This window comes from Moschus berezovskii, chromosome 16 (genome assembly GCF_049115385.1).
Source record: "Moschus berezovskii isolate FMDL1 chromosome 16, NW_MosBer_1.0, whole genome shotgun sequence".
Classification (NCBI taxonomy): domain Eukaryota; kingdom Metazoa; phylum Chordata; class Mammalia; order Artiodactyla; family Moschidae; genus Moschus; species Moschus berezovskii.
Genome location: NC_142475.1, coordinates 6,504,726 through 6,521,058, shown reverse-complemented (window position 1 = coordinate 6,521,058; position 16,333 = coordinate 6,504,726). Strand labels below are relative to the sequence as shown.

General features: G+C 39.5%; 1 protein-coding gene and 1 pseudogene across 1 annotated transcript in view; one reads left to right on the top strand and one right to left on the bottom strand.

The window, feature by feature from the left end:
• CNBD1 (cyclic nucleotide binding domain containing 1) overlaps positions 1 to 16,333 on the bottom strand; it is a 500,682-nt gene that overhangs the window by 233,621 nt on the left and 250,728 nt on the right. The gene's annotated exons all lie outside the window — the stretch shown is intronic.
• On the top strand, positions 10,182 to 11,022 carry LOC148775206 (ornithine decarboxylase pseudogene; annotated as a pseudogene).

The window sequence follows — 16,333 nt, the reverse complement described above, 5'->3', positions numbered from 1 at the left end:
ATAAAAAGGTCTATAATAAAACCCATGAGTGAATATAAAACCCTGAATTGCCTAATCTGTTCACACACCATTGTCAACCTTCATAAATTCACCTAGTATGGACCTGACCACCCAGTGTTCAGAACTGTGAGCAGATGGAAAATAACAGTACTTGTCATTGAATGACAATGCAGAATCATAAAACAGATCAAGAAAACACATCTATTTAAAATTCTGATATTTTGTTCATCATAGATTTTTGCATTTGTTTTTATTTTTCAAAATTTTTGCATTAAAAATATTTTATCATGACTACTGAGATTTTTGGCACATGCTCTGGCACCTCCTCTGAATCCCAGCCCTGTCTCCAGGTACGTTGATGAGTATCACCGAAAAAACAAGACTGAAAAACTGTAACTATAAATTGAAATAATCTACCTCAAAAATGAAAAATGCATGTTGTAGTACACCAGACATATTAGGCTAATGAGTTCTTAAGTCAGACTTCCAAATCTAAACTTTAACTTCACCCTTAAGCAACATCACAAGGATGATTACTGTAGCCTAGTTCATAGAATATGCCTCTCAACTGGGAGACTGCTGTTAGAAATACTACAGATACATTACACGGAATTAACTCTATAACCATAAAACTGGCAACATTTTCATGATATAGAAGGTAATTGAGAAAAGCAATCCAAAGTGCATCAATAGTGTCCCAATATTGTAAAATAATAATAAATCTTTCTGATCATATACATATCTATACAGCAATGTGTTGGTATATTTTTAAATCATATTTAAGGAGAAAAGGTGGAAAGAAACCAAATTTCTAAATGACAGTTTACAATAAATGTCCATACAAAGCATGCATGTTTTGATTTCACTTTATAAAAGCATAAATATATTTGAATATGGTATTAAAGACATACTTGAATGAATTGTCACAGAAATGTTAATGGTGATAATATAAAATTTGTGGGGTTTAAGGTAAATATGTTTTATGCCTAATGTTTCCAAATAACACTGAATTTTTTCACAAAGAGCATGCATTATTTCTGCCACCAAAAATTTAAAATATTTTATAAGATCACATAACAGCTACTGAATTTAAGCTTCAGAAAATGACTTTACAGATTTTGTTTAAAATGACAGACTGAGCATGGGCTGTGATTATCTTAGTAATAAAAAATAAACATTAAATACTTAATTATATACTCTGTTGAAAAGCGAAAAATATTGTGTGTGTGGTGCAGAGGCAGAGAACTTGACACTGGCTGTCCACGGGAAACGTCTCTCAGAGAAGAATACTTAAGGGTAAACAGAAGTATGAGCAGGAGCCACCCATACATTTTTGCAGCAAGAATAGTTGGGAAAGAACTGCTCAAATAGAAATAAGCTTATTTTCCAACCATTCTTATCACAAAAACATGGCTGGCTCTTCCTTCTATTTCTGCCTACCCTTAAATATTCTTCTCTGGGAGAAGTTTCCCATGAACAACCAGTGTCGGAAGCCCTGCATACTGCCCCCCCGCAACAAAATGCATTTTTTCTTTTTCAACAAGAGTATATAATAATGCACTAAATCTTTTATCTTTTATCACTAAGAAGGATTCTGGGAAGGGAGACCCCAGAGTGAGGGGATACATGTATACATATAGCTGCTTCTCTTGTCCAGCAGAAACTAACACAGTATTGTAAAGTGACCATGCACTAATTTATAAAAAGAAAAGAAAGAAGCACACGTGCAAAGGTCAGAAATCCCAAGGAAGAGAAGAGAAGCTGACCAGAGATTGGAGCACCAAAGAAGAATGAGAAGAGCTTAACTTTCCAAAGGATGGGCAGGGCCAGGTCCCCCAAGTCACTCATGGACTTGTTCAGTTTAGTTTTCTTTTTATTGTTTTGTTTTTAGTTTAGATTTTATTAGAAGAGAAATGGTACATCAGTAAATAGTTTTAACTGGAGAACCAACGCAATTCAGTTTGTGTTTTGCAAACAGCATTCTACCAGCTGTGTATATAACAGACTGAAAGGCAGAAGTAGCAGACTCCAAGAATCTATAAAGGAGGCTATCACAGTATCCAGGCGGCAAGTTGATCAGAGACTGATGTCAGTGTGAATGGAATGAAGCAGAAAAAAATCAATGTGTATTTTGGAGACAAACCTAGACAGACTTACCAACATGTGGTGTAAAAGGGACAGAAATTATTAAATATAATAATGCTCACATTTGTCACTTCAGTGAATCTTGATCTGACTTATGGTGAGAGAAGGAAACGGAAAATAGCTTTAGAGCCATTGACAGTGAGGCAGGTGGCCAGTAAAAACCGAGAGTTCTATTCTGAGTATGCTAAGTAGGAGATGCCCAACAGGACAGTTCACACGCGGATGCAGAGCACAAAGAGTTCTACTCTGAGTATGCTAAGTAGGAGACGCCCAACAGGACAGTTCACACGCGGATGCAGAGCACAAAGAGTTCTACTCTGAGTATGCTAAGTAGGAGACGCCCAACAGGACAGTTCACACTCGGATGCAGAGCACAAAGAGTTCTACTCTGAGTATGCTAAGTAGGAGACGCCCAACAGGACAGTTCACACGCGGATGCAGTGCACAAAGAGTTCTACTCTGAGTATGCTAAGTAGGAGACGCCCAACAGGACAGTTCACACGAGGATGCAGAGCACAAAGAGTTCTACTCTGAGTATGCTAAGTAGGAGATGCCCAACAGGACAGTTCACACGTGGATGCAGTGGACAAAGAGTTCTATACAGTTCAATACGTGGATGCAGAGCACAAAGAGTTCTATTCTGAGTATGCTAAGTTCAGTTCAGTCGCTCAGTTGTGTCCGACTCTTTGCGACCCCTTGAACCACAGCACGCCAGGCCTCCCTGTCCATCACCAACTCCTGGAGTTCACTCAAACTCATGTCCACAGAGTCGGTGATGCCATCCAGCCATCTCATTCTCTGCCATCCCCGTCTCCTCCTACCCCCAATCCCTCCTAGCATCAGACTCTTTTCCAGTGAGTCAACTCGTCGCATGAGGTGGCCAAAGTATTGGAGTTTCAGCTTTAGCATAAGTCCTTCCAATGAACACCCAGGATTGATCTCCTTTAGAATGGACTGGTTGGATCTCCTTGCAGTCCAAAGGACTCTCAAGAGTCTTCTCCAGCACCACAGTTCAAAGCATCAATTCTTCGGTGATCAGCTTTCTTCACAGTCCAACTCTCACATCCATACATGACCACGGGAAAAACCATAGCCTTGACTAGACGGACCTTTGTTGGCAAAGTAATATCTCTGCTTTTTAATATGCTATCTAGGCTGGTCATAACTTTCCTTCCAAGGAGCAAGCGTCTTTTAATTTCATGGCTGCAATCAGCATCTGATTTTGGAGCCCAAAAAAATAAAGTCTGACACTGTTTCCACTGTTTCCCCATCTATTTCCCATGACCAGATGCCATGATCTTCATTTTCTGAATGTTGAGCTTCAAGCCAACCTTTTCACTCTCCTCTTTCACTTTCATCAAGAGGCTTTTGAGTTCCTCTTCACTTTCTGCCATAAGGGTGGTGTCATCTGCATATCTGAGGTTATTGATATTTCTCCCAGCAATCTTGATTCCAGCTTGTGCTTCTTCCAGCCCAGCGTTCCTCATGATGTACTCTGCATATAAGTTAAATAAGCAGGGTGACAATATACAGCCTTGACGGACTCCTTTTCTTATTTGGAATCAGTCTGTTGTTCCATGTACAGTTCTGACTGTTGATTCCTGACCTGCATACAGGTTTCTCAAGAGGCAGGTCAGGAGTATGCTAAGTAGGAGAGGCCAAACAGGACAGTTCAACACGTGGATGCAGTGCACAAAGAAAGGTCACTGTTAATTTCTTTTTGTAATTTCCCAATGGCTGAAAATTTATCTCATTTCACAAGTTTATAACCTTTGACTTAGAAATTTCACTTGCAGAAAGTTCTAGTTAGGGAATAAAAGTGTGGTCATGAGTTCGTTTACAATGATTGTATCACACGTAATAGCAAAGAAACTCGGTGAATGTGCACAAGTAAGAAACAATAAAGAAAAGTCCGACAGGATTTGGTGACTTGTTAGTTTTCAAGCTAGGAAACAGGGTTTCAGAGTGATTCTTAGGTTTGCAACCTGTTTTGGGTAAGTAATAACTGATACAGAAAAAAACAGGAAGTTTGAATAGAAATGTGGGTTGTTTTTATTAAACATTAATATTGAAGTCCTAGTGAAAATTGTCCACAGAGTCTTAAAATTGTGGGACTTCTATGAGTCAAGATTAAAATTTGAGAAAGAAGCTAAAATTATGAAAAATCAGAAATTTTTAATTTCCAGATCCACAACTTAAATATATGAATTTGATTACTCAAGTTCTTCTAAATAATTTATAAACTTCCCTGCAACTTTAGCATACTGAACAATATTAAACTTTAAAAATTAATTTAAAATATTCATTGAGTTTCTGCATTGTGGGTCAATGTTTAAGGATTTTTAAAATATTTTTTAATATTTATTTTTAATATTAATTTAATATTAATATTTAATATTGGTAAGTATATGTTTTTTCTTGGTTTATATCCTTTTATGGAATATCTACTTCAGCTTAGACTCAGAAAAAAAAATCCTATTCCTGAGTAAATATGTTCTTATCCCTCTTAGTGGGGATGTAAATTGGTGCAGCCACTATGAAAAGCAGTATGAAGTATCCTCAAAATTTTAAAAATAAATTACAATCTAGTCCAACAATTCCACTTCTGGGTATTTATCAGAAGAAAATTAAAACACTAATTTCAAAAGATATATCCATCTCTGTGTTCACTGCAGCACTTTTTGCAAGACATAGAAACCACCTAAGAGTCCATCAATAAATGAAGAGATAAAGAAGGTGTGGTATATTTGTATTGTTGTTGCTGTTGCCCTTCATTTGCAAAGTCGTGTCTGACTCTCTGCCACCCCATGGACTACATCACACTAGGCTTCCCTGTCCTTCACTATCTCTGGAGTTTGCTCAAACTCATGTCCATTGAGTCGGTGATGCCATCCAACCATCTCGTCCTCTGTCGTCCCCTTCTCCTCCCGTCCTCAATCTTTCCCAGCATCAGGGTCTTTTCCAGTGAGTCCACTCTTCACACCAGGTGGCCAAAGTATGGATCTTCAGCTTCAGTATCAGTTCTTCCAATGAACCTTTAGCTTTGATTTCCTTTGGGATGGACTGGTTTGATCTCCTTGCTGCCCAAGGAAATCTCAAGAGTCTTCTCCAGCACCACAGTTTGAAAGCATCAGTCTTTGGCTTTCAGCCTTCTTTATGCTCTAAATCTCACATCCATACATGATTGCTGGAAGAACCATAGCTTTGACTATGTGGACCTTGGTAGACCAGATGCCATGAAATTAGTTTTCTGAATACTGAGTTTTGAGCCAGTTTTTTTCACTCTCCTCTTTCACTTTCATCAAGAGGCTCTTCAGCTCCTCTTCACTTTCTGCCATTAAAGTGGTGTCACGTGCATATCTGAGGTTGTTGAGACTTCTCCTGGCAATCCTGATTACGGTTTGTGATTCATCCAGTCTGACATTTTGCATGATGTACTTTGCATTCAAATAATCAGGATGACAACATACAGCTTTGATGTATTCCTTTCCCAATTTTGAACTAGTCCATTATTCCATGTGCAGCTCTAACTGTTGCTTCTAGACCTGTATACAGGTTTCTCAGGAGACATGTAAGGTGGTCGGGTATTCCTATCTCTTTAAGAATTTCCCACAGTTTGTTGTGATCCACACAGTCAAATATTTTAGTGTAGTCAGTGAAACAGAAGTAAATTTTTTTGAAATCCCTATTCTATATATGGGTGTGTGTAAATATTTATATGAAGTAGAGTGAATATCACTCAGTCATGTCCGACTCTGTGATTCCATGGACTATACAGTCCATGGAATTCTCTAGGCCAGAACACTGGAGTGGGTAGCCTTTCCCTTCTCCAGGGGATCTTCCCAACCGAGGGGTCAAACCCAGGTCTCCCACACTGCAGGCGGATTCTTTATCAGCTGAGCCACAAGGGAAGCCCAAATATTTATTTATTTATTTATATGTAAATAAACAATGGAACATTCAGTTCAGTTCAGTTCAGTCACTCAGTCATGTCTGACTCTTTGCGACCCCATGAATCAGCACACCAGGTCTCCCTGTCCATCACCGACTCCTGGAGTTCACTCAAACTCACCTCCATCAAGTCAGTGATGACATCCAGCCATCTCATTTTCTGTCATCCACTTCTCCTCCCGCCCCCAATCCTTCCCCGCATCAGAGTCTTTTCCAGTGAGTCAACACTTCGCATGAGGTGGCCAAAGGATTGGAGTTTCAGCTTTAGCATCAGTCCTTCCAATGAACACCCAGGACTGATCTCCTTTAGAATGGACTGGTTGGATCTCCTTGTAGTCCAAGGGACTCAGTTCAGTTCAGTTTGTGACAATGTGAATGCACCTAGAAGATACTGACCTAAGTGAAATGTCAAAGAAAAGCAAATCTTATGTGATTTCATTTTTATGTGGAACCTAAAAAACAAAACAAATGAATAAACCAACCAAACAAAAACAAAGTCATAGATACACAGGAGAAACAGGTGGTTGACAAGAGAGATCAGTATGGGAAGGAGAGAAATCAATCTGTGAGGGAGATTAAGAGGCCCAAGCTTTGTTACAACATAAATGAGCCATGGGTACAAAATGTACAGTGCAGAGAATATAAGTATGTAATATCTTCTTGTAGTGACAGATGACTAGGCTCATCATGATGGTCATCTTGTGTGCCAAGGTCACTTCAGTCGTGTCTGACTCTTTGTGACCGCGTGGACTGTAGCCCTCCAGGCTCCTCTGTCCATGGGATTCTCCAGGTAAGAATACTGGGAAGGTTGTCATTTCCTTCTCCAGGGGATCTTCCCGGCCCAGCGATTGAACCCGTGGCTCTCATGTCTCCTGCACAGGCAGTGTGTTCCTTACCGCTGGTGCCACCTGGGAATTCCTGTTTTTAGACACATGTGGGTATAAAGCCACTATGTTTTGTACACGAACTAACATAATGTTGTAGGTTAAAAAAAATAAAAGAGAGGGGATGTCTAATATTTTGTTGTAGAAAGACCCTGCAATGTGTTTGAGCACTCAGCATATCTAAATTAACTCCATAAAGAGACCCTTTACAGAGCAACACTTCGACACCAAGACCGAAGTATGAAACTGTTTTGTAATCTAATAAAATGCTGCTCTGTGGCTCCCCAGGAGGTGCTAGTTCTAAAGAACCCTCCTGCCAATGTAGGAGACACAAAAGATGCATGCTCGATCCCTGGGTCAGAAGGACCCTCTGGAGAAAAATATGGCAACCAATTGCAATATTTTTGACTGGAAATTTCCATGGACCATGGAGCCTGGCAGGCTACAGTCCATGAGTTGCAAAGAGTCAGACATGACTGAGTGACTGAACACACACACATACACAAAATGGTGCTCTCATCGCATTTTGGCCTTTGAATCTTGTATTCCAGAGCTTTACAATGTTCTGGATAAACCAATGAAAATGTTATTGTGGCAATAATACGATTTTTTAAATTTTTTTCTGTACTTGGAAGTGGATATGTAGTTAGATGTGCCAAGTTACTTGGTAAGGCATATCTGAAAACAATACGTTGTCTGAATAAGTTACTCAGTGCTGTAGAAACTGATTTAGAATTTCCAGTTCTTCAATAAAGTGTTTCTAACAATTTTAAAAATTCTCTATTTTTATTATTTTTGGAATTCTAGACTGCTTTTATGTGCATTCAATTATTAGTTTGCTCAATATTCTCTAAGTTTTCTTTTAACTAAGCATGTCATGTGTATTTTGTCATGTAACTAGTCTTTTTTTGATACCCTTCTACCTTATATTGTCATGAAAAAGCATAAGGGTGATTGCAGACTGCCTGTCACTATCAGCCTCCCCTTCTACCTTTTGTAATAGAATTCCCTGCAAGTTTTAGCTGTGCAATAGCCGCCTCCCTTGCAACTGACTGTGTTTACAAGTGTAAACTCTTGCTAAAGTATAGTGAATGAAGGGGATGTGGATAATTCCTGATTACATGCATAAAGGGGAGACTGTTTTCCCTCCCCTTCCACGCTTAATTTCTCCTTGCAGATACATATGGAGGTAACCCTATCTTTTTCCACTCATATATATATACGAGAGATGGCACAGTAACATGATAAAAGCTAATTTAGCTACTGAATATCTTGCTGAAGCTGAAGCTCCTGCCAGCCTAAACTTCTCTAGTCCATTATACAAGCAAATAAAATAAAGCTTAGATTATATAATTCACTGTATCTTAGGATCTCTTTGTTAGAGCAGCTAAACCAGTTCCTAAAAACAAGATGCTTCAATTAAGGAAATACACATAGTTCAATCATCAAATATTGATCTCCATATAATACATTCTGGATTTTGTAATTGTCATAAGACATTGTCACTGGTTAAAAATTTCTGCTTGGAGAAAACTATAAATGAAACCTCATCTAGTTTAGGAGTCTTCCCATATCTTTGTTGTTTGACTCAATGTCTTACTAATTCTACTATGCAGAGATTCCTTTACAGATTTATATTCTGACTTAAAGTGATTTAAGTAAAGATTGACTATTGGATAAAGTATACATTTTTTTAGTAATTTAAAAACATCATGACTACAGCTTTAAGTTGTTAACAACATTGTTCTAGAAGAATATATTGATAATTCAAGAACATAGTCAATTTTTACCCTCATGATAAAAGTCACTCTGCTACAAATTAAGTCATGGATCATATCCGTATACCTTTTATAAAGTATTTCATTTTCAGATGGTATTGATGGGCACTGTTTCTTGATAAAGCTAGAGCCGAAGAAAATGTACTATAAAAAGATCTTTGTGCTTTTTCTTTCTGTTGTTTTACCTATGATAATGTATTTATGTATTTAGGTATCATATTTTAGAAAAATATAAAATTAGTTTTGGAAATGAGTTTTATAATACTATTTGTGTAAAAATAACGGAGTATAAAAACAGTTCAAAATAACAAAAGCTACTTATTTTTTTTTAAACCATTCATCCACCCTATGTCTTTTGATTGGAGTATTTATTCCATTTACATTTAAAGCAATTGTTGATAGGTATGTAATTATTTGGGTTTCTTGGGTAGCTCAGTTGGTAAAGAGTCTGCCTGCAATGCGGGAGACCCCAATTCGATTCCTGGGTTGGGAAGTTTCCCTAGAGAAGAGAGAGGCTACCCACTCCAGTGTTCTTGCGCTTCCCTGGTAGCTAAGATGGTAAAGAATCCGCCTACAATACAAAGACCTGGATTCAATCCCTGGTGGGAAGATCCCCTAGAGGAGGGCATGGCAACCCACTCCAGCGTTCTTGCCTGGAGAATCCCACGGACAGAGGAGCCTGGCGGGCTACAGTCCGCGGGGTCACAGAGTCGGACACGACCGATTATTTACAGCTTGCCCTTTATAGTCTGATTGGCTTTTTAGCTCTACTCTTTCCCTGTTTCCTTTTATCTTCCATTGTGATTTGATGCCTTTCTTTAGTGTTGTTTGTGATTCTTTTCCTTTATTATTTGCAGGTTTCTGGTTGCCATGAAGGTCATACATAACAACCTCTGTGTACAACAATCTGTTTTCAAGTTGATAGTCATTTAATCTGAGTGCACTGTCAAAACAACAACTTTCTACTGCCCTCCCCCATCATTTAATGCTTTTGGTGTCTTATTTTGCATTTTTTCTTTTGTGTATCTCATAACTATTTTAGGTATAATGATTTCACTAGTTTGTCTTTTAAATGTCACACTCGATTTATAGATGGTTTACTGTATATATGCTTTTATCAGTAAGGTAGTCTTCTTTCTTTGTTTTCTTATTTCCAGTTATGGCCTGTTCTTGTCCATCGAAAGTCCCTCAAGTTCAGTCTCCTCAGGATCCACCAGCAACACCTCTGCTAGCACTGCAGCGCCAGCTTGGGCTGCAGTTCTTGGCAGGCGGAAGCAAGGCGGAAAGCGGCTGGACTGGGAGCTGATGGGAGCAGAGACGGAGCAGTGGGCAGCCTGTGGGGCTGGCCTGGTGTACCCAAGCCTTCTAAGATGAACAGCGAATTCTGTTTGTCAGAACACTCCCTCCATTGCACTGAGGGCACATGCATCTTCAGTGGGACTCAAAATTCTGGGAGAAATGCTTTCATGAAAAGCTGGCAATAATTTCTTTAAAATCTCTTTGTTTTCCTTTTTGCTGTGTTTCAGAAAGACATCAAGCAACTCTGAATGACTTTGGTAGAGAACAGTTTGACTGCCATTTCCTGAACAAAGGCTTTACTGCAAAGACATTCTGGACCAAAAAAAAAAAATTAATGAAATTTCTTGTTTTGATGATCAGGATGCTTTCCATGTGGCAGACCGGGAAGACATTCAAAAGAAATAATTGAGAGGGTTAAAAGTTCTTCAGCTGGTCATCCCCTTTAATGCAGTCAAGTGCAATGAGAGCAGAACCACAGTGAAGACCTGCGCTTCCACTGGAATAAGATTTGACTGGGCCAACATGACTGGAATACAGTTGGTGCCTCCAGAAAGGATTATCTATGTGAATTCTTACAACCAAGTGTCTCAGATTAAGTATGCTGCCAATAATGGAATCCAGATGATGACTTTTGATAGTGAAGTTGAACTGATGAAAGTTGCCAGGGCATATCCAAAGGCAAAGTCAGTTTTGTGGGTTGCCACTGATGATTCCAAAGCAGTCTGCCACCTCAGTGTGAGCCCCAGAGTCAAAACTAGCAGGCTTCTTTAAGAATGCGCAAAAGAGCTAAGTATTGATGTCACTGATGTCAGCTTCCACATGGAAAATGTCTGTAGTGATCCTGAGACCTTCATCCAGGTCATCTCTGGTGCCTGCTGTGTCTTTGACACGGTAGTTGGCTGAGCTCAATGTATTTGCTGTATATTGGTGGCAGCTTTCCTGAATCTGAGGGTGTTGTGGTTTAGCTGTGGTTGCCTCAGGCAGGCTGATGGGTGGGATTGGCTCCAAGGCTTACTCTCAACTACTGCTAGTGTGCAGCTGGGGTCACTGGCCCCCCAGCATGGTTGTCTGTCAGGCCTGGCTTCTACTGCCGCAGGTGTGCTGATGACACGGGACTGGCCCCTGGACTGGCTGCAAGATCTGGTAACACCTGTACCGGAAGTCTAGTGCAGGGCTGGCATCCCAGAAGCCAGGCGCTACTCTGGAGGGAGATTCGCGCTGGCAGAGGCTCCCACTAAGCAGAGAGAGGTTGGCTCTCTGGAGCAAGAGCCACATGGAAGGGGCACTGGTCCTGGTCAGCGTGGCCTGCCTGGTGGAGGGGGGTGGGAGTCACTTTCGAGGCCAGCGTGAGTGGTGTGGTGGGGTGGTCCTCAGAGGAATTCTGTGCTAGGGCCAAGCACACAGTTCCCTTGATGGAGAGTGAGAAAAAGGTGCCCACCAGCACGAAGACAGCTAAGTGAATGGACTGATCAAAACGAAACAAACCAAAAAAAGGAGCCTGCTGGCATTTTTGTCCCTGGAGAAAGTGCCACCAGATCGCTGCCTTTCTGGCTCACTTCCTGAAATTAGCAAATGGATCTCTCCTTCATTTGACTGTTTTTCAAGCTATCGCCCCTGTGCTGGGCATTGAAGCGAGTTTACGTATGAATCAAGAGCAAAATCTGGGCTTCCTACAGCTTTCAGGCTCTCCTAAATATACACCCCATGGTTTTCAGAGGCAGAATTATGGGGACTCATCTTCCAGTGTGAGTTTCCTCAGGGAAGGATCCCAGCATGGGGCCAGTTAGAGGTCTCACTCCTTGGGGGATTTCTGCAGCTTTCATAACCCTCCTGTACCTGGGATGTGGATTCTGACGCAACCACATCTCTGACCCTCCAATCCCTCCCAATGTGGCCTCGTCTTTATATTCTTAGTTGTAGGAAATCTGTTCTGCTAGTCTTCAGGTTGTTCTCAGAGATGGTTGTTTTATATGTGATTGCAGTTTCAGTGTGTCCATGGGATGATATGAGCTCAGGATCTTTCCACTCTGACATCTTGATCCAGACACCCCAGTATCTCATTTTTAAATTCACCTTTTTAAGTTACTGGTTACACTAACCTTTATTTATAATGTATTTTTTAACGCATGCATTTTTTAAAATGTGAATGTGCTTGTGAATCAGTGTTGATTTTTATTTGTTTTAACCTTGTGATTCCCCTTCACTCATTTCTTCCACCCCCACCTTTCGCCTCCACCAGCCACTAATGTGTTGTCTGTATCTATGGGCTTGTTTCTTGTCTTTTGATTTGTTATCTTTGTATCCACATATAAGATAGATCAGGAGGTATTTGTCTTTCTCTAGCTGACATATTTCACTTAGCACACTACTTTCTTGAATCCAAGGCATGAAGAAGAATTCTCTTATTGTTGCTTGTGTTGGGATGTATATAGGAGTTTTTTGACATATTAAAAATATGAGCACTCACTTTCATTTGTAAGTCTTATTTTATCACTGGAGGTAATAAGGGTAGCCCAGCTCGCTTTCTTGATCACAAAAGGCTCCAACAGCCAGAAATGCATAAGTAATTTAGGAAACAGATTAGTGGTAGCTCTGGCACAGCCATGATTCTTGGAAGAAATGGACCAAATGTCATGGGTTAACTGCAGAAGGTGCTATTCAGAGGTCATCAGAAGCTGTCTAGAAGAGCAATTTTCATACTATGGCAGATGGAATGGATATTCATCCAGCAACCGAACCTTAAAAGGCATGACAGAAATTTGTCCCATCTCCAAGAAGAAGGCAAACATGGAAATCTGCATTCCTTCAGCTACCATCCCACTCCTGCTTCACAGAGCCACAAGGACAGAACACTCACAGCCAAGAGCCCTGTCTCCCACTGCACCAAGTTGCCTTTCATCAGCCAACACTTAACACTTTAATTCGGCTTTATATAAGAGCTAGAAGAATAATTTCTGAATCAGTCCATATTTTTATATCTTAGGAAAATTCCAAAAACATATTATTTGGGCTTGTTTTTTTTTTAAGTATAGCTTTTAGATTAATCTAAAAAAATAGTCTTCTACTTCATTTAAATTAACAAAGGCCACTTGGAATTCTAAGATGTTTGAAGGATCATGCACTGGAAAGGATTACGGCAAGTACTGTTAGAACTGATTCTATGCTTACTTGGAATTCAACACTAACCTTTCATAATCTATGCAAATAAACACCCAATGAAACCAGGCAATATGGTGCACTCAGTTTGTACTATAAAACTTAGAGTTTAGCACCTTGTTAACTACAAAGGAAAAAAGATTACTAGAAACTTTTAAAAAAGTGAAAGAAGTAATGAGTGCCAAAAGCCTTCCTCAAATTGTATAAAAGATTTATAGCTTGATCCTGCTAAATGATAACTGGCAGGCTATTAAATTGTGTGGGAAATGAGATATGCTATTTTCTGCATAATGTAACGTGCGTAACAATGAAGGTGTTTGCTTAACATGCTTCTGTTTTAGTTCTTGTTCACTCTCTTTAACTCCAGAAAGTTTATTTAATGTAAACTCTTAAATTGATATTATGCTGACAATCATTATGTATTGCTATGAACTGATTAAGCACTAGTCTCAGAGTAAAAAGTCTTTACATACAATACCAGAGTATTTATTACTTTACTGTGTAACAACAGGCATCTGTCTTTGGACAGATTCTCCAGCTCCCCAATTTATCTTAATAATTGCTATAACTTGCTATTGAGCATAAGCTTCATACAGTTTCCCATGATACCTTTGACAACACCACACAGTGACAGTAATTTTGATATACTATAATCCATTTCATCAAAAATACTTATTGAGGGTTGAGTATTATCTAGATCCATTCAAAGAGCTTTACTTACTTAATCTTCTCATGAACCTAAAGCCTAGATCTTATTATGAACCCCTCTTAGCAAAAGAGGAAATTGAACCAGAGGGATGTTACATAACTTATCCGAAGTCCAGACTGCTAAAGTGTGGAGTCCATATTTTATGTCAAGCAGTTTGACCCAAGAGAGATCAAGCCTAGGGCCAAATGAATAACACTCTTGGTATACTCTATTTACCTTCTGAGGATCGGACACTACCCTAAGCACTTGATACACAATAACTCATTACATTTTGTATAAAAACCTATTATACTTCACTAACCAAATTGTAAAATTAAATATATATATATAAGTTTAGTTACATGCTCATCATAATATAATGCAGTAATTAGTGAATCTGAAATTCATCTATGTGATTCAAAGCTTATGTGATTGACAAGGAGAATGAATGGCCAACTTCAGTTTACTCCAACTTCATGAGATGTATTAAAGAGAGAAATCACAGCTCTTTATCCATGCCAAACATTTTTTTTAACTTAAAAAAATCAAACTGCTTGGCATAGTAAAAGGAAAAATAGACAAATGGGCTAGGAATGAAAATATGTCAATTATACAGACTTCAGAATTCCAAACTCTAAGGATCTTGAGATCCTTCTGATCAGCCTGAGCTTATTTAGCAGGAACAGTGGCCCTGGGAATCCAGTCAAGTCTCCAGGCAAAGCCCCTGGTGTATAGGAACTTGAGAAAGGAAATGGGGAAGCGTAAGGGAAGAACGTCAATAAGTGTCTTTTGTGTCAATCAAAGCACCGTCTGCTGCACTCTGCAGATGTACAAGAAATCAGATGTATCTCCACATGTAGTCAGTTGTCAGTTATTCCAGGTAGCAGGGTGCTCATAATGGGAGATACCAATGTATCTGTTAACTTTGGCCAAGATGGTCACCTTATCACTGTTACCTTCAGCCGGCATTCTGCAATTCCAGTTGACATCAACTCACCCACTGTTGTGAAGGGTTTGCTTTCCTGTTGTTTCCCACTAGGCACTCTCCATATTTATTTTCTATTTTCAGATTTATCGAAATGTACATATATGCGTTTTGCTCAGTCACTCAGTCGTGTCCAACTCTTTGCAACCCCATGGACTATAGCCCACCATGCTCCTCTGTCCATGGGGTTCTCCAGGCAAGAATACTGGAGTGGGTTGCCATGCCCTCCTCTGGGGGATCTTCCCAGCCCAGGGATCAAACCCAGGTCTCCCACAAGGCAGGCGGATTCTTAACCATCTAATATGTATGTACACACACAAAAAAGTCTTATTGAATATTCAAAGTTAGCCAGACAGACCAATGATAAAAAAAAAAAACAAACAGTTGATTAGAAAAGAAATAGTATTGATAATCAAGTTTAAATCTCAGAAATCAGATGGTGCATAAACAATTGCTGATAAATCTCCATTAACTTGCCTTTTGGAGTAAGCTGATTTTTAAGAAAATGTCCGTGTTTGCATGCTAAGTCACTTCAGTCGTGTTCAGCTCTTTGTGATCCCATGGACTGCAGCCCACCAGGTTCCCTTATCCGTGGGATTCTCCAGGCAAGAATACTGGAGTGGATTGCCACGCCCTCCTTCAGGAAGATAATGCTCATCTGCTGGTCAATCTGCCATTAAACCTCATGGGTGCAGAGGCTTCCTCTAAACTTGACTATCCAGATACCTCCCCCATACAAGGGGTCACAAACTTGTTTAGTTCTGTGCCTTAGACTTCAAAGTAAGTGATTTTCACCAAATTTTAGATCTTGGACCACTTCCCTACCCTAAATGCAAGTGGAAAATAAGCATATTCTTCCTTTTATTTTTTTCATTTTTACTAGAATTCTAGTAAGGAACTATGTTTCTAACTCATAAATGCTATAGAAAGTATGCTTCTGAATTTGATCTTTGATAGAGAAACGAAAAGGAAATGACAGCACCATGATTTTCTGTTCTTTTATTTCCATAACAAACTGAAACCCCAATCAAGATTAAAATTAAATTTGTCAAAAGGCATTACTTAGCGACATTCTTTTAATATATACCCCCTACAAAAACTATTTGCGATAATAAACCACAAAGACATATCTATGTATGTGTCTGATTACAAGTATATTTTATCACATACACTTAAGCTATCCTGGAAATAATTATGAACCAAATGAGTTATTAGTTGCCAAAACAAGTGGAAACTCTTCAGCTTCATTTGTAAAATGACGGTGATTGTGTTCACCTTAAAGAGCTATCGAGAGAAGTAGGTGAGACCATGTGTGCAAAGTGCTTACTGTAGTGCTGGCACGCATTAGGCACACGTGAGGTTAAGGGCTGATACTGAGCAGGACTGCTACCCACACCGGAGAAGGCACTGGCACCCCACTCCAGTACTCTTGCCTGGAAAATCCCAT